At 51.0% G+C, this 19,179-nt stretch overlaps 1 protein-coding gene across 5 annotated transcripts in view; it reads left to right on the forward strand.

The window, feature by feature from the left end:
* The window catches only part of GNG7 (G protein subunit gamma 7), a 140,142-nt gene that overhangs the window by 93,386 nt on the left and 27,577 nt on the right, over positions 1 to 19,179 (forward strand). For 3 of the 5 annotated variants that reach the window (XM_042250213.1, XM_042250215.1, XM_027969918.2), the window contains one exon: positions 13,647 to 13,683. The exons of the other annotated variants lie outside the window; for them this stretch is intronic. The gene's annotated coding sequence lies outside the window, so the exon portion shown is untranslated. The remainder of the gene's footprint in view (positions 1 to 13,646; positions 13,684 to 19,179) is intronic. 5 annotated transcript variants of the gene reach the window in all.

Raw genomic sequence — 19,179 nt, forward strand, 5'->3', positions numbered from 1 at the left:
CAGCAGCCTGTGTGACCGTGTGCAGAGCCAGTGAGCTCAGGACAAAGGGAATGCCCAGGCTCCCCATTCCTCAGACGACGGAGGCTTGCCTGAGGCTACTTCCAGGCCCTGCCCCTCCTGTGCCGGTGACCCCGTCCTCCAGGGGGCTCTGCACGTGTCTGGGAGCCACGTTAGCCCTGCAGGAAGGGCTGGACCCCATCCCGTGCCGAGTTCCAGCACCCCACGTGCAGGCCCGGACGGAGCTAGCTGCTGGAAGCGACCCCAGCATGTTTGTTTTTCTTGCCGGTCTCCCCGGCCCTCCCGGCTGTATGTCTGCACGTCATGTGGGTTGGGAAACTCAGTCTCTGAGGCCAGCAGCCCTGTGACCCCTGCTCTAGGAACATGCATGCCTGCAGCGTGTATCCGTGTGTCTGCGTGTGCGCGCGTGGATGTGTGCGTGCCTAAGGGTGGCATCCCTTCTCCTGGGCTGTTCATCTCCCAGCAGCTTTCCAGATGGGTCCCCAGGGAAGGCACACACACTCACACACAGACACACACACACACACACACACACACACACATGCAAGACAACCCAACCAGCATTTCTTCCCTCATTCCCCAGCAGCCCAGGGACAAATGTTGTTCCCCTCAAAGCAAAACAAAGCCTAACATCCAAGTCTTTCATGGGGCCACCCAGCAGCCCTGTGAGAGGAGCCACGAACCCACTAAATAGGAATGTGAGTGTGTTCAGTCATGTCCTACTCTTTGTGACCCCATGAACTACAGCATGACAGGCTTCCCTGTCCTTCACTATCTCCTGGAGTTTGCTCAAACTCATGTCCACCAAGTTATGAGGCCATCCAACCATGTCATCCCCTGTCGCCTCTTCTCCTCCTGCCTTCAATCTTTCCCAGCATCAGAGTCTTTTCCAACGAGTCAATTCTTCACGTCAGTGGCCAAACTATTGGAGCTTTAGCTTCAGCATCAGTCCTTCCAATGAATATTCAGTACTGATTTATTTCCTTTAGTATTGACTGTTTGATCTCCTTGCAGCCCAAGGGACTCTCAAGAGTCTTCTCCAGCACAATTTGAAAGCATCAGTTCTTTGGCATTCAGCCTTCTTTATGGTCCAACTCTCACATCTGTAAATGACTACTGGAAAAACCATAGCTTTGATATACAGACCTTTTGTCGGCAAAGTGATGTCTTTGCTTTTTAATATACTACCTAGGTTTGTCATAGCTTTTCTTCCAAGGAGCAAGCATCTTTTAGTTTCATGACTACAATCATCAAGGATGTGGCTGAGGACACTGAGGCTCAGATAAGAATGTAACTTAGAACAGATTTTCATGTGAAGACACTGAAACCCTCTTGCCCTGTCGATGGGAATGTGCCTGGGGCAGCCACCGTGGAGAACAGTCTGGTGGTTCCTGAAAGAACTTAGCTTAGAATTACCGCTGGATCCAGGATTGAAACCAGGGGCTGGAAGAAACACTTGTACACCCATGTACACAGCAGCATATTCACAATAGCTGAAAGGTGGAAACACCCCAAATGTCCGTCAGTGGATTGTGGATAAACTAAATGTGATGTATACACACCATGGGATACTACCCAGCCTTATAAAGGAAGGAGATTCTGACACCTGCTACAACATGGATGGACCTTGAGGACATGATGCTCAGTGAGAGAAGCAGCCACAGAAGGACAAACACTGATTCCACCCACAGGAAGTCCCTGGAGGAGTCAGATCCACAGAGACAAGAAGATGGTGGGGCCAGGGGCTGGGGGAGGGGATGGGGAGTCAGTGTTTCATGGGGACAGAGTTTCTGTTCGGGAAGATGAGAAAGTTCTGGAGATGATGGTGAGGCTGGTTATACCCCAATGTGAATGTGCTTAGTGCCACTGAGCTTAAAAATGGTCAAGAGGGTGAATTAAGTATATCTGCGTGTGTGCAGTCAGTTGTGTCCGACTCTGACCCCCATGGACTGTAGCCCACGAGGCTCCTCTGTCCAAGGGATTCCCAGGCAAGAATGCTGGAGTGGGTTGCCATTTCTTACTCCTGGGGATCTTCCCAACCAAGGGATCAAACCCACGTCTCTTGTGTCTCCTGCATTGGCAGGCGGATTCTTTACCAGTTGTGCCACCTGCTGCTGCTGCTACTGCTAAGTCGCTTCAGTTGTGTCCAACCCTGTGCAACCCCATAGACGGCAGCCCACCGGGCTCCCCCGTCCCTGGGATTCTCCAGGCAAGAACACTGGAGTGAGTTGCCAGTTCCTTCTCCAGTTGTGCCACCTAGGACAGTTTGAAAAAAATAAAAGCTCTCCCAGTGCCTCTGCCCTTCTGGCCCCGCCCAATCCCGCAAGAAGGGCCCCTTCCTCCCTGACACCCACCTCTCTGTGTCACTCCCAGCTGTGACCCTTCACTGTAGTTGTTAGTCTCCCAGAATTAATTTTTTAAATTAAATTTTGAAGAAAAATTGGGCTTTCCTAAAGAGGAAGCTCAGACTCCAGCTTGGCAGGCACTGACACGTGTCCACAGCGGACCCTGATTCTGGTTTCTTGTCACCAGCCCCTCCCCACGGTGTCAGACCAAGCCAGCACCCAGGAGTGTGTGTGAGTCCCCCAGGGCTGTTGTAACAGAGTTACACCCAACAGAAACGTGTCCCCTTGCAGCAACATGGGCCGGAAGTCCAAGACCAACGTGTCGGCAGGGCTGGCTCCATCTGAGGCCATGAGAGAGGGTCTGTCCCAGGGTTTCTCGAGGCATTCGTGTACACCTCGCCCGATCTCTGCCTCTGGCTTCATGTGGCCTCCTCCTTGTGTGCATGTTTGTGTCTAAGCATTCCTATCTTATCAGGATGCCAGTCATGTTGAATTAGGACCCCCCTTGCTCTGGTGTGGCCCCACCTTCACTGATTGCTCCTGCATGTGTGCAGGCTAAGTCGCTTCAGTCATGTCCAACTCTGTACCACCCCATGGACTGTAGCCCACCGGGCTCCTCTGCCAATGGGGATTCTTCAGGCAAGAGTACTGGAACGGGTTGTTGTGTCCTCCTCCAGGGGATCTTCTTGAACCAGGAATCGAACCCACGTGTTACTCCTGCAATGGCCCTGCCTCCAAATCAGGTTGCATTCTGAAGTCTGGGGTTAGGGCTGTGACATCTGATATGGGAGAGACACTATGTTCCCCGCACCAGGGTGAGGGGTTCCCCTGAGTGTCTTCACTGAATTTGGAGAGGAGTCTTCCAGCTCAGTCAGTAAGTGTTGTGGAGGAGACGCTATTGGGTGATGGGCCTGGGCAGGGGGATGGTGGAAGGCCATAGAGGGTCACAGGAAGACCCCCACTCCTAAAGCAAGCACGTTCCTCAGAGGCCGGCTCCAAACTCTTCTTCACTGAGAGCCGGGGTCTCCATGGCTCCCCCTGCCCCAACCCCCAGCCCAGAATGCACCCTGCTCAAAGACTGGGCTTTGCTCCTCCGGCTGCAGGGACTTCTCAGAAAAAAGGATATGTCTGGGGGTGGCCTTGCCTGACAGGGTAGACACCCCCATCTTCCCAGTCTCAGGACCACCTCCTTCTCTCCGCTGCAACCTACACTTCTGTTTGGGTGAGGAGAGCCTCCCAGAACCTCAGATCCTTGTTGATTCCTCCCCGACCTTCTCAACCACTTAAGTTCCTCTCCTTCCCCACCATGGCCTCCAGGCCCCTCTCATGGTTCTCATCCAGGCTGTTCCCACCTGGGCTCCAGGTCTGCTCATCCATGAAGCGCATGAGAATGCTTTAACGCATCATCAGAAGATAACCACGAATATGGTAACCCAGACTGGATGCATCTGTCTTTACACCAATGGGGTCATAATGTGTTTATTTTTTTTTCTGGAGAGGAACCTCAAAAGTCATGATGAGGCCCTGCTTTTTATCCTCCCAACCTGAACCCATCACTGCCAGCATGGAAACTTCCCTCCACCCCCAGGAAGAGGCCCAAACTCCTTACATGGCAGGCATGTCCATTTTGGGCCACACTTGTGTGGCTTGAGTCATTGGCCCCCTGTCCTCTCTGCACTGATCACCCACATCCTGGCTTGAACTCTAGGGACTGTCCAGCTAGGGCCTCCCATGGAACCTCCTGGGGTTACCCATCCTCAGGCTCTGGGCCTGGACACGTATACTGCAGGAAGCTTCTCATGCTTGACTCCTTTTTTTAAGAAAATGAGATATAATTCACATACCATAAAATTTGGGCTTCCCCGGTGGCTCAATGGTAAAGAATCCACCTGGCAATGTAGGAAACACAGGTTCGATCCCTGGGTCAAGAAAATCCACTGAAGGAGGAAGTGGCAAGTCACTCCAGTATTCTTGCCTGGGGAATCCCATGGACAGAGGAGCTTGGTGAGCTACAGTCCATAGGATTGCAGACAATCAGACACAACTGAAGTCGGACACGATGCACGCACCATAAAATTTACCCATTTACCAATTCAGTGTTTCTGGTACATTCACAAGGGTGTATAATTATGACCACTACCTAATTCCAAAATATTTTCTTCACCCCCAAAACAACCCTAGACCCTGTTCTCTCTTCCCCAGCCCCTGACAACCAGGAACCCACTCTCTGTATCTGTGGATTTTCCTCTTCTGGACGTTTCCCATCAGCGGAGTCACACTCTGTGTGTCCTTCTGTGTCTGCTTCTCTCACTGAGCATCGTGTTCTCAGGGTCCGTCCCTGTGGTAGCAAATGTCAGGGCTTCACCCCATTTCATGGCTGAGTGATGCTCCCGTATGTGGAGGGACCACGGTGGTTTATCCATCATCTGTTGATGGACATTTGAGTCCTGTCCACTTTTGGCTGTTATAGATGATGTAGCTCTGGACACTGTGCACGCTTTTCTGTGTGGACATGTGTTTCCATATCTCCTGGGTACATGCATGGGAGTGGAATTGCAGGGTCAGAGGGTGATTCTATATTAACCTTTGGAGGAACTGTCTGTCATTCTTTTATCTCAGAGGCTGTTCAGCTCTCCAGCTCAGGGTTCTGCAAACTGCAGCCAAGGGAATGGAATCTGGCCCTCTGCCTGTTGTTGCAAATAAAATTTTATTGGCACACAGCATGCCCACAACGCGTTGTCTGTGGCAGCTGCCGAGTTGAGTTTTTGCCACAGACACTCTGAAATATTTCCTATTTGGCCTTTTATAGAAAAACGTGTGTTAGTAGGTAGCATTTATATCCTATGCTATGAGCGTCTATTTCTGCATCTTGAGAATCCCTCCCTTCTCCCATCCTCCCCCCAAACAGAAAGTTCCCCAAGGGCGGGAACGGGATCTCTCATTCCTGTTTCCTACCATCATTAAACACGCGGATGCACTACCCCACCCTCCCATCCGGGAGCACTGAGCCTGTGGATCGCCTGGGCCTCTCTTTCCTGTGGATGCGAGCCAGCCTCACTCGGGGGTCCCACCCTGGCTGCCCATGGAAGTAGCCTGGGTCCCCTCCAATGGGCCACACCCCAGCCAGCTGCCTCAGTTCCACCAGATGGGTGGGGCATCACGTTGAGGGATTCCAAACTTTGGGAACCCCTGATGACTGGTTCCTCATCCCAGATGTCTGCAGTTCTTGGGGATTTAGTCCTGGAGGGTAGGCACCAACAGACCCTTTCCCCCACTCAAACAGCTCCGATTTATCTGCCCAGATGACTCAGGGGTCTAAAATCTGCCTGCCAATGCAGGAGACACAGGAGACTCGGGTTTGATTCCTGGGTGGGGAAGATCCTGTGGAGGAGGATATGGCAACCCACTCCAGTACTCTTGCCTGGAAAACCCCATGGACAGAGGAGCCTGGTGGTCGCAAAGAGTCAGACATGATTTAGTGACTAAACAACAACAAGGTGTTCTCAGTGGAACAGAGGTGGAGGCAACTCTGCCCCCAGGGGATACTGGCCATGTCAGGGGACATCTGGGATTGTCATAACTCTGGAGGGAGCTGCTCCTGGCATCAAGGGGGTTGGGCGAGGGATGCTGCGGATCCCCTCACAGTGCCCAGGATGGCGCCCCCTACAGAGGATAAGCCAGCTCTGATGTCAGCAGAGCTGAGGGGGAGAGACCCTGTCATAAATACTGAAGATAAGGATAGCTTTCAACTGAAAAAATATATATATATAGTTTATTTGTTATTTTCAGCATCAGCTGTAGGTGTGTCCCCTGCAGCTGTAAGGACTTGGCCCCTGTTGGGTTGGGCAGACTGAGGGCACGTGGTAGCAGCAGCTCCAGCGAGTCAGCCTACTGAGAACCTTCTGAATCGCTGGATTTTTGCTGCAAAGCCCCGAGTGGGTGGAGGGCATGAGTGCTCACCCTGGAGCCCAGTTTCGTTCTAAGAAGTAGAATGCAGAGAAACTTCTAAGAGAAGTGCCCAAGGAAGGGGATTACCCTCCTCTCTCCCCAGAAGAGTTAGTGAAAATCTGTGAGAAGCACTTCTGGTTTCTTTCCCTGCCAAGGCAGCTTCCTCCACTGGACGCTGTGCTCTTAGGCATCTCAGACAAAAAAAAAAAAAGCAGGTGATCTATTTTTTAAGCCTTCTAGGAGAGGCCCTTGGAGGTTGAGCAACTAAGCTGAGAACAGCCAGGATGAGAGCTTTAGGCAAAGGCACCCAGAGGTGGAGCCCAGAATCCCAGGCCAGGAGGAGCTTGTGCAGAGACCGGGACTGGGTTCCCCACCCCCATCCCTCTACCTCCCCTACCTGGGCCTGCTGACCTCAGCCAGTCATCCTCTGGGGGTGCTGGCCTGGGGCCTGTAGGGTGTGGAGCAGCATCCCTGGCCCCCACCCACTCGACACCAGGAGCCCCCTTCCTGATGACCACAGATTTCCCATGGGGGGCAGAGCTTCCCTGGGGAAGACCCCCTGCCCTAGTGACCCACTCTCCCAACTGCGTGCGTGCTTGCGCGTGCACACACACACACACATGTGACCACCTCCCTCCACTCCTGAGTATACAGCAAGGCCCTGCTAATAAAAACTCACAGTCAAGGAGCCAGGCTTTCGGGAATTTTCCTCCCTGGCTCATGATTGAGCCAGGGAGCAGCCTGTGTCTCCTGAAACATCAGGGACCCTGCAGACTGGGTCTGCAAAGCAGCCATAACGCCTTTCTCAGGAGGAAGAAGGGAAATTTAGTTTCTGATCCAGAGTACACACTCAGTGAGCATGACCATCCCACCCCAATCCCCTGTGACCCCAGCCCAGCCCCTCCCCCACCGAGGCTCCACCATCCAGGAAGCGAGGATCTTATCAGTGGGACCCAGAAGCCGGGCCTCCCCAGCTGTACCCATGCCAGCCCAGGACCCAAGGCCTTCCCACTGACCCAGGCCACCCTGCCCTTGATCCCAGAGCCACAGCTCCTACTTCTCAGGATTTGGGTTTGGTTAAAAAATACTTTGTTGCTAAAAAAGAAAAAAAAAAAAAAGAAAAAACCACTAGCCATCATCTTGGGCCTTCAGGGAGTTGTAATCTTTTTGTTGGTGGAGGGTCCTGCCTCCTCATTGTGGGCGAGGGAGGGGGCCGTGGCAGTTTCTTAAAATAAGACAACAATGAAGTCTGCAGATTTGATGGCCTCTTCCTCTTATGAATGGTTTCTCCATCATGTCCAATGCCCTTTGATGGCATTTTACCCACAGGAGAACTTTCTTCACAGCTGGAGTTGATCCTCTCAAACTCTTTATCCACTAAGTTTGTGTCCTGCCTTCTGTCCTTTGTTGTCATTTCAACAGTCTCCACAGCTTCCTTACCAGGAGGAGATTCCATCTCCACACCCACTTCCTTGGACTCAGTGCAGAGTAGCACTCTTTATTCCCTGCAGGAATGTGTTGCCACAGACATGCAATTTGTAAAAAACAAAACAAAAACTTGATATCCATGAAGTTAAATAAAGTGAGGCATGCCTATGTATTGCGTGTCACATCCACTGTGTTATTTTTATCGTTAGATCGGTGCTTCCTGCCTCAATGGGCACCGTGTTTGTCTCATTTCATACTCACCTGGACCCTGAGAGTAATGTCGTGGGTCATCGTGTTACAGATGGGGCTTTCGGGTTCAGAGAAGCAGAGAACTAATGTCCAGACAAGTGCCCAGAGCCAGGGCCAGAATTTGCTCAACATCCCTTCCCTGCACCTCAGTTGGGCCAGAAAGACCGACTCCTCTCCCTCTCTGAGCAGATGCTGGCTCTCTGTCTTCTAGAACCTTCTAGGAAGTTCTTCCTCTCACCTAAATGGGCTCATCCTGTGGTCAGAATCTGTACCCTCTTTCCCACCTTCAGAAGTAAAAGTCAGGATGATAATGATAAGAAGAATAAAAAGTAATTCCATCAGAATAGTGATTCCCTTGGGGAGGAGGCCCTGGGATGCCTTTGGGGTCCCGGAGGTGTTCTGTCTTGATGCGGGCGATGGCGACCCAGGTGCACACACTTTTTATATGCATGATGTATATGTGAGCCATCTGCACACTCTCCTGTAGACATGTCCTACGTTAATAAAAGAGTGTAATGGGACTTCCCTGGTGGTCCAGCAGTTAGGACTCCGAGCTTTCATTGCCGAGGGCCAGGGTTCAATCCCTGATTGGGGAACTAAGATCCTACACATGGCTCACAGCCAAGAAAAAAAAAAGCGTGAGAAAATAACACGTGTCTGAATCTGAGAAAATAGCTTGGTGCCCTGGCCTGCTGAGGCAGTGGGTGAGTGAGCAGCCTGATGGCCCTGCTGGAACCGTTTTGCCATCTTTTTGAAGGCCAAGCTGGGAGTTGATCAAGTCCTCTATACCTTTAAACTCAGTGAAAGTCGCTCAGTCATGTCCAACTCTTTGCGAATTCTCCAGGCCAGAATACTGGAACGAGCAGCCTTTCCCTTCTCCAGGGGATCTTCCCAACCCAGGGACTGAACCCAGATCTCTCACATTGCAGGCGGACTCTTTACCAGCTGAGCCACAAGGGAAGTCCAAGAATACGGAAGTGGGTAGCCTATCCCTTCTCCAGGGGGATCTTCCCCACCCAGGAATCGAACCAGGGTCTCCTGCATTGCAGGCTGATTTTTTACCAACTGCACTATGAGGGTAGCCCTTAAACTCAGAGTTAACTCTTAAGAATTCATCCTCGAGGGGGAGGGAAAGAGAGGTGTATACAGAATTTCGTATGCTTGGATATTTGTTTCATGTGCATTTGATTTTTGTGGTATAATGATTTAAGTAAAGGAAAGAATCACAACAACCTAAACATCCATGGGACTTCCCTAGTGGTACGGTGGCTAAGACCCTGTGCTCCCAATGCAGGGGGCCTGGGTTTGATCCCTGGTCAGGGAACTATATCCTACATGCCAAAACCAACAGTTTGAATACCATGACTAAAGATCCCACATACCACAATGAAGATTAAGATCCCGAGTTCCACAACTAAGGCCTGCTATAGCCAAATAAAATTAATTAATTAATATTTTAAAAAAGAACAATAACCAGCCTTAACATCCAATAATGGGCAACAAAATGTATACACCATACTTGTTCAGTCGTTAAGTCGTGTTCAGCTCTCATGGACTGCAGCACACCAGGCTTCCTTGTCCTCCTCTATCTCCCTGAGTTTGCTCCAACTCATGACCAATTGAGTCAGTGATGCCATCCAACCATCTCATCCTCTGTTGCCCCCTTCTTTCCTGCCCTCAACCTTTCCCAGCATCAGAGTCTTTTCCAATGAGTCAGTTCTTCGAGTCAGTTGGTCAAAGTATTGGCGTTTCAGCTTCGGCATTAGTGAATTCATTCCAATGAATATTCAGGGTTGACTTCCTTTAGGATTGATAGGTTTGATGTCCTTGCTGTCCAAGGGACTACTACTACTCATATAAATTACGGTACATCCAAAAATATCCTGTTTCTAAACATAGCATTAGTGTTATAGATGGAAACCCAAAACAGAACAGACATAGTTTGGAGGGCAAAGGGGCCCAGCGAAATCAAGATAAAGCCTGGAGCTGAATTTAGAGTAAGGCACCTGTGTTCATTTCTTCATTTTGGTGAGATGACAACCTTAGGAAGAGCTGGCTGAGAGCAGGTGCCAATTCTCCATGCTGTTTTTGTCACTTTTCTTTCCATCTAAAATCATCCCCAAATCAAGTGTTAGAAGAATTTGTGATGGCATGGGAAAATACAGTAAGTCCCCACTTATGAGTGAGTTCCCTTTCAAAAGCACATTCATAAGTCCCATTTTTTCCTTAAGTCCAACAAAGTTAGCCTAGTTTGCAACTTTTGCAGATAATGCCGGACAGGTGAATTAGCTTATGTGATTGGACGTGTGAACACAAGTTTGAATCTTTTTTGTTTGCTTGTTTTTTACTTATTTATTTCTGGCTGAGCTGGGTCTTTGTTGCTGCACTTGGGCTATCCTCTAGCTGTGGCAAGCAGTGGCTGCTCTCTAGTTATGGTGAGAGGGCTTCTCGTTGCAGTGGCTTCTCTTGTTGTGGCCACGGGCTCTAGTGCATACGGGCTTCCGTAGTTGTGGCGCACAGGCTTAGTTGCTTCTTAGCGTGTAGGACCTTCCCGGACCAGGGATCGAACCCGTGTCTCCTGCACCGGCAGGCAGATTCTCACCCACGGACCGCCAGGGAAGCCTAACATTAGCATCTTTAAAAGTCTGAAAGATGGGGCGGGGCTGGGGGTGGGGAGGCGCTAACTGTAATGGTTCCCTCACGATGTGATATTAAGCAAATTAAGAAAAGCTTTAAAGGCAGGTAATCAAATAGTATAAAGGACCTGAATTTGTAAAAATGGATAGATATGTGTATATGTTTTTTAAAAAATCAAGGTGATAGGATTATGGATGATCTTTGTGACTTTTCCTAATCTCTAGATTTGGGAACATGAAATTGTGTTCCCTCTGTGGTCGTAAAGAAGAGAAAACACGGAAACAGTAGATTTTCATCACTGGCAGCAGTTCTGGGCCAAACAGTTGCCACAAACACTGATTAGTGAACCCGGCACGCCGCTCCTAGGGACACTCAGGACCAGGCTCCCAAGAGCCTCTGTCTCCTTGTTGTCATGATCAATCCCCACTCAACCTCGTGTGACGTTCATTTCTGTTTGGAGACACCCGATCTGACACCAGTTCTTTGATTAAGTCACTGCGGGGGCTGTGACCCTTGCCTGAACAGAGCTCGTTTGATACACTTATTGTCTCCTTGAGCACCTCACTGCCCTGCTGCACTTGGATCCTGGCCAATCTCTTCCGCTTTATGCTCGGGGCCATTAGATACAAAATCACCCACAAAAAACCCCAAAGCCAAAAACGTGGCCCTGAATGGTGGAAAAGGACCCTGGTTACCACCTGGTTCCACTCAGATGGGAAAATGCTTCTTGTTGACTCAAATTGTTTCACTGCTCTGCCTGTGTCCTCGAATGACTGCACACCCCACCCCCGAGTATCAATATGGGGGTTACAGATCTAGCCTGTAGGTGGATTCCCAAGCGCAGAGTCCACAGGTATCGAGACTTTGCCCTGTTCCTAGGGCAGGCTATCAGGGAGGGTCCCAGCCCTCAAGGGGAGCATGGGTTGGTGGTAAGGGGCCACCTCTGCACCCCGGAACCCTAATGCCTCAACACACTTGGCCTGGCAGTGGTGTGTCTCCCCACCCCACAGGCCACAGGAGAGCCCTCCTTTAGCAGGAGTTGGGGACACCTCCCCCACCTCCCTGGATCGATGCAAGCACTCCCGCTGCCAGATGCCTCCCTCTAGGTCTGTGTGTCTCACCCAGCACTGCCTCAAGGCAGAGGTCTCACCTGGGGGAGACTCTGCCCCCAGAGGACACAGGGCCATATCTGGGGATGACTGTGTTTATCAAGACTGGGGGGCTTCTGGTGTTGAGCTTGTGGTGGCCAGGGATGCTGCTCCATACCCCACAACGCCAGGGATGGACTCCAATGTGAGCAGTGCCAAGGGTGGAACCCCTGCTTTATAGAAAGCTGCTCCAGCCCCCTCCCTCCTGAGGCTGGAACCCGGCTGGGTCTCCCCGGTGGCCTCTTATGCCAGCCCCCTGAGCCTGGGGCCACTGAGAAAGGCTCACCCTGGCCCAGGAATGGCAGCAGCAGCATGTCCCTTTGTGTAGGTGGATAAAAACGCCGTTAGTTTGTGGAGAGCTAATGTTTGCAGAAAAGAGGGGCCAGCTCTTGGAAACCACCGGGGGCCTTCGGAGCCAGGGGGAAACAGCCTCGCCCGAGGCCAGCCTGCAGCTGGGGAAGCCTGGCCTGTGCTGAGCAGGGGGCAGGGGCTTCTGTTGGCCTCCCCAGGGCGGGCCTTCCTAGAACTCAAGAGTGGGCTAGCTGCCGGCTTTTCTGTTTCTTTCTTTTTTTTTCAATTTATTTATTTGGCTGCACCAGGTCTTAGTTATAGCTCGCGGGATCGTCATTCTTCGTTGCGGCTAGTAAACTTAGTTGCAGCACATGAGATCTAGTTCCCCCACCAAGGATCAAACCAGGGCCACCTGCATTGAGAGTACAGAGTCTTAGCCACTGGACCACCAGAGAGGTCCCTAGCTGCTGGCTTGTGAGGTGTAATCGGTGGCCTGACAGCTGCAGGGGTCCCCGGGAAGCCCAAGCTGAGATACCTGTGTGGCTGAAGAGGACGGGCCTCCGTAGCCCACAGCCTCCTCCTCCTCCCATGGGAGGTTGGTACCAACTGTGTGTGGAGGGGACAGGTGACTGTTTGCCTCTCCCCCTGGCCTTGGCGAGTGCCTCCCCGGGTGGTCTGTTCTCAGGGCAGTGGGTGCAGCGTGGGGAGCAGCGTGGAGGCTGGCATTCAGCCTCTGGGTCACCCTGACAGCTGGACGTGGCTGCCCTAGAGCCTCTTGTGCCATGCACAGTCATCAGACAGAGGGTTGGCTCCGTCCAGGGTTCCACTCGGAGCCTCTGGAGAATGACAGCTCTAAAGCACCGGTGCCCACCCCGCGCCCGGGGTCTACTCACAGGGACTTCCTTTCTTTCCGGGTGACCTCTCAGCCTGGGGCGGCCAGCTTCAGATCCCTCGGCTTCCTGCCCCCGTATACCTGTCACCTCTTCCACCCTGAGGTTAATTGCTTTGCCCCCAGATCGCATTTTCCACCTCTCCCTTTTTTTCACCCTGGCACGTGGCTTTCATCAAAGCCGAAAACCAGACATGGAAAAACCCCAAGCCTGACACACGTCAAGGCTGGGTTCAGTATCAAGGCTTGGGGTCCCTGTGTCCCAAAATGGAATAGTACAATTTCCAGAAGAAAACTCGATGCCCCTCCCCCGCCCCCAGAGAAACACCACTGTGTGTCCTGCGTGGATTAGTTATAAATAATGAAGTGAAAGGGACTTCCCTGGTGGGCCAGTGGGTAGGACACCATGCTCTCAGCGCAGGGAACCTGGATTCGATCCCTGGTCAGGGAACTAGATACCACATGCAACAAATAAGACCTGGCACAGCCAAATAAATAAGAATATTTTTTAAAAAGAGAGAATGAAGTGGATTCTCCAGAAATAACCCCCCTTTCTCTGGAGGACATGGCCTGTTTCCACATCAAATGCCACATTTTCGGTGACAGCCAAGTATTTCTCTGAGAAAAGCTGGAGATAATTAAGTTAAAAATATTTAACCAGGACTTTTTTTTCCTCCCTGTCTTTCTAAACAGGGTAAAGCAGTGCTGCTTCTTGGAAAAACTGAAAAAGGTATGTCGCGTTTTCTCTTACTTCATGAGCTTGGAATCCCTTGTTTTTCAAAAAAAAAGGAACAAACAAGTGGGAGTATTTGGTGTGCATATGACACACTGGGGATTGTGTCACCAGGAACAGAGCTCTGGGCCACCTGCCAGGAAACCCGAGTTCAAATCCCAGGCCCGCCTCTGCCGTGTCTGGGCAGGCCCCTTTCATCTCCCTGCAGCGGAAATAACATGCTGTGACTTCCCAAGCGTGGTTGTGTCGAGATGAAGGGAGGGAAGCCGTCAATAGGAAACCGGGCGTCGAAGGGCCTCCAGCCAGCAGGCTGGAAACATGGGTCTTTCCAGGAACTTGGTCCCTCTCGTGTAGATTACCTAATCTACTGTTTACCTCTCTGCCTCCATCCGCAGCATCCTTCTACAACCCTCGCCTCCTACAGCCCTTCCCAGGTCCAGAAGTCCGGCAGGCACATCCCCTTCTGGTCCCTGGCATCTTCCCCCAACTTTCTCCTCATCAGTCTGGCTGAATGCCTGTCAGTGTGGCCCCTCTTGTCAAAGCACCGGTTTCGGTTTCTCTGGCTCCCCTCTCATTTCTCTCGGCTTTGCCGTTTATCTCAGGCTGTGTCACTTCCTTCCCCCTGCGGGCCTGGGGTTTCACTGGCCCTTCTGGTCCCTGTTCCTCCAGGTGTCCAATCGGGTCATGGATCTGGGAACTTCCCTGATGTGCCATCTGCATCTGGCACTTTTCTTCCCACGCCCTCATCCCACAGGTTTCAGCAGGTCTCATTTTCACACCGAGCGTTTTCCGCCTGCCCCCGTGGCTGCTCCATGGCCCCGTTGGTCGTCTGAGAGCATGTGAGTTAATTTCCACAGGTTCCATCGCTGCTTAGGAAGGAAAGGGCATCGCAGCACCTCTCTTGGTGAAGGATGTTGATGGTGGTGTGGCTCAAACGGGGTTCTCTTGGGACCCTTTCCAGGACTTGCTGAAGACGTAGTGGGAGGGCTGGTTTGAGGTGGGGACTTCACTCTGCACCCGGCTTCTCTGCTTCCTCTCTGAGCCTTTTTTTGGCCAAGCCGTGCAGCATGTGGGATCTTAGTTCCCTGAGCAGTGGAAATGCAGGGACCCTAACCTCTGGACCACCAGGAAGTCCTAAGATTAAAATTTCAATTAAAGAGGGAATTGTTTCAAGCTAACTCCAGCCCTATCAGATCATGTCTCTAATGAATGAATTTTTTTAATTTTTAAAATTTATTCATCTATTCATTTATTTACTTGTGGTCACACTGGGTCTTCACTGCTGCATGGGACTTTTCTCTGCAGTTGCGCTCTTGGTGCGATGTGCAGGCTCCTCATTGCCGTGGCTTCTCTTGTGGAGCACGGACTCTTGGGCACACAGGCGTCAGTAGTTGTGGCTCCCGGGCTCTGGATCATGGGCTCAGTAGTACAGGCTTAGTTGCTCCACAGTGTGTGGGATCTTCCCAGACTGGGGATCAAACCTGTGTCCCCCGCATTGGCAGGTGGATTCTTTACCACTGGGCAACCAGGGAAGTTCTAAAGGAAATCTTGACATCTGATTCCTTGTGGATATTTTGCATTCATTTTGACTTCTTAAAAACTATCACGTGAAGACACTGAGTGCGGTCACTGAGTTTCCTGTGTCGCTCAGATTCCGTGCCCAAGGCAGGCGCCGTGCTGTCGCCAGCACAGTCTGGCCGGTGGGAACTGTGATGATGAAGACAGTGCTCTGAAACGAGGGTGCTTCCCAGTGGTCTCCAGTCCCCTCTTCTTGATCTTTTCACATTGTCCATCAGCAGAGCGCGGGTCCATGGCCCCTTTTCCTAACAGGCAGGCCAGACCTCAGGTGCACCTGGTCCCCCAGGACACACACATGTCTGGAATCCCGGCAGAGCCACAGCTGCCAGGCTCAGGTGTCAGGAAAGCGGGGGCTGCAGCCACATGGCCTCGTGCTGGGGGATTAGGTCCCCGCCCTGCCGCACCTGTCAGCCGGCAGGACACCGAGCTGCAGCCATGACGTCAGCCAGCTCCACCCAGGCCCTGGCCCTGCTCCCAGGCACCTGGTCAGCCCCTGCTGACAGCCCCTCCCCACCTCCTCCCCTCCTGCTGCAGACCCCACTCGGCAAGCTGGCTGGTGTTTATCAAGTGTCTCCTCTGGGCCAGGCCCGGCCTCTTGGTCCGATTTCATTCTGGTAGGAGCCTGGGGGAGCAGGTTTCCTTGTCCCCATTTCTAGGTAGGGAAACTGAGGCAGCAGAGAGGCTCAGTGGAACCCAGGGCTGGTGGACCATGAGGCCAGGGTTCAAGCTCCTTTCTCTCCGCCCACAAGGCACCTGGTGGTCCGTATTACTCAAGGTTCACCAAGAAACAGAACTAACAGGGTGTGAATACAGAGAATTACTTTCAGGAATTGATTATGGAGGCCACAGGGTGGAGACCCAAGAGAGCCAGTGCCAAAGCCTATCCCTGGAGGGTTCCCTCCTGCTCAGGGGAGGCCTGGTATTTGTTCTGTTCAAGCCTTCCTGTGAGTAGAGAAGCTCCCCTGCCGCCTCCCACATCCTAGGGAGTGATCCATTTGACTCAGCATCCATCAGTTTAAGGGCCTCCTGGTAGCTCAGACAGTAAAGAATCCACTTGTCAATGCAGGAGAGGCGTGTTCAATCCCAGGGTCGGGAAGATCCCCTGGAGGAGGAAATGGCAACCCACTTCAGTATTCTTGCCTGGAGAATCCCATGGAGCCTGGTGGGCTATAGTCGTTGCAACACGGCTGAGCAGCTAACACTTTAACTTTCAACCAGTTTAAATGGCAGTCTCACCCATAAACACCCTCACAGAAGCATCCAGAAGAATGTCAGACCGCATATATACCTGGACATCCCATGGCCCAGCCAAACTGACTTGAAATTAGCCATCAAAAATCTCTCTCTCGGTTTTTTAATACTTATTTATTTGACTGCACTGGGTCATAATTGCAGCATGTGGGATCTAGTTCCCTGACCAGGGATCAAACCCAGCCCCTCTGCATTGGGAGCTCGGGGGTCTTAGCCACTTGACCACCAGGGAAGTCCTTCTTCCTCTTTTTTTTTTTTTTTTTTAGTTTTTTAATGACAAAGTAACAACTTGGCACCAGGTCTATTGACCACCAGCCCAGGGTCCCTCCCACCCACCCACCCAACAGGTTTGAATTGGTAATGCATTCTGAGGAGATGGAATTCTGCTTGGTTGGATTGTATTGAATTCTTTTTTATCTGTCTGTGCTGGGATTAAAGCTCAACATTCAGAAAACGAAGATCATGGCATCTGGTCCCATCACTTCATGGGAAATAGATGGGGAAATAGTGGAAACAGTGTCAGACTTTATTTTGGGGGGCTCCAAAATCACTGCAGATGATGACTGCAGCCATGAAATTAAAAGACGTTTACTCCTTGGAAGAAAAGTTATCACCAACCTAGATAGCATATTCAAAAGCAGAGACATTACTTTGCCAGCAAAGATCCATCTAGTCAAGGCTATGGTTTTTCCAGTGGTCATGTATGGATGTGAGAGTTGGACTGTGAAGAAAGCTGAGTGCCAAAGAATTGATGCTTTTGAACTGTGGTGTTGGAGAAGACTCTTGAGAGTCCCTTGGACTGCAAGGAGATCCAACCAGTCCCTTCTAAAGGAGATCAGTCCTGGGTGTTCATTGGAAGGACTGATGCTGAAGCTGAAACTCCAATACTTTGGCCACCTCATGCGAAGAGTTAATTCATTGGAAAAGACTCTGATGCTGAGAGAGATTGGGGGCAGGAGGAGAAGGGGACGACAGAGGATGAGATGGCTGGATGGCATCACTGACTCGATGGACGTGAGTTTGAGTGAACTCCAGGAGTTGATGATGGACAGGGAGGCCTGGCGTGCTGCGATTCATGGGGTCGCAAAGAGTCGGACATGATTGGGCGACTGAACTGAACTGAACTGAACTGTGCTGAGATTTCCTTCCTGCATCGTGTGCGCTTTCTCTAGTTGTGGTGAGCGGGGACTACTCTCTAGTTGCGCTACACGAGATTCTCACTGCAGTGGCTTCTGTTGTTGCCGAGCACCGACTCTAGGCACATGGGCTTCAGTAGTTGTGGCCCACCAGCTTAGTTTCCCTCAGCAGGCAGACTCTTAACCACTGTACCACCAGGGAACCCCTGTATTGAATTCTTTAATTCAAAGACAAAGTGAGCACAGTTCATCTCTTTTCTAAGTGTTGGGTTTGGGAGAATTGGGGCTGTGCCAACTTTTCTCTAAAAGACAGTAAGATGTCATTTGACCAGGTTCCTGCTGCACAAAGACTAGAATTATCAGATTTTTCTTGGTTGGGTAATGCAGTGAAAATGGTTTTTAAAAAGTCTCCAAAAATATCTGGGCAGCCCACGGATGAGTGTGTGCTAAATCACTTCAGTTATGTCCTACTTTTTGAGACCCCATGGACTGTAGCCTGCAGGCTCGTCTGTCCTTGAGATTCTTCAGGCAAGAATACTGGAGTAGGTTGCCATTTCCTTCTCCAGGGGATCTTCCCAACCCAGAGATCGAACCTGTGGCTATGGCCCAGCCAAACTGACACATAAAATGAACCATCACACAGTCTTCCAGGCCCCTTGCCCACTTGGGTGGGACCCCCCCTGTACCTTGTGGGGCCATCACCACTTTCTCTGAGCATCAGGGAAGGGCCAGCAGTGGGAGTTCAGTGAGGTGAGCTGGAGAGGCCAGCTTTGAAAAGCCACATACTCAAACAGATGCTTGTTCAGAAATGTCCACAGCAGCAAAATTCACCTATGCTGAATTTTGAGTACATCATGAGAAACGCTGGGCTGGAAGAAGCACAAGCTGGAATCACGATTGCCGGGAGAAATATCAATAACCTCAGATATGCAGATGACACCACCCTTATGGCAGAAAGTGAAGAGGAACTAAAAAAAGCCTCTTGATGAAAGTGAAAGAGGAGAGTGAAAAAGTTGGTTTAAAGCTCAACATTCAGAAAACGAAGATCATGGCATCTGGTCCCATCACTTCATGGGAAATTGATGGGGAAATAGTGGAAACAGTGTCAGACTTTATTTGGGGGGGCTCCAAAATCACTGCAGATGGTGACTGCAGCTATGAAATTAAAAGACGCTTACTCCTTGGAAGAAAAGTTATGATCAACCTAGATAGCATATTCAAAAGCAGAGACATTACTTTGCTAACAAAGGTCCGTCTAGTCAAGGCTATGGTTTTTCCAGTGGTCATGTATGGATGTGAGAGTTGGACTGTGAAGAAAGCTGAGTGCCAAAGAATTGATGCTTTTGAACTGTGGTGTTGGAGAAGACTCTTGAGAGTCCGGACTGCAAGGAGATCCAACCAGTCCCTTCTAAAGGAGATCAGTCCTGGGTGTTCATTGGAAGGACTGATGCTGAAGCTGAAACTTCAATACTTTGGCCACCTCATGAAAAGAGTTGACTTATTGGAAAAGACCCTGAGGCTGGGAAGG

Source organism: Ovis aries, chromosome 5, assembly GCF_016772045.2.
Source record: "Ovis aries strain OAR_USU_Benz2616 breed Rambouillet chromosome 5, ARS-UI_Ramb_v3.0, whole genome shotgun sequence".
Classification (NCBI taxonomy): domain Eukaryota; kingdom Metazoa; phylum Chordata; class Mammalia; order Artiodactyla; family Bovidae; genus Ovis; species Ovis aries.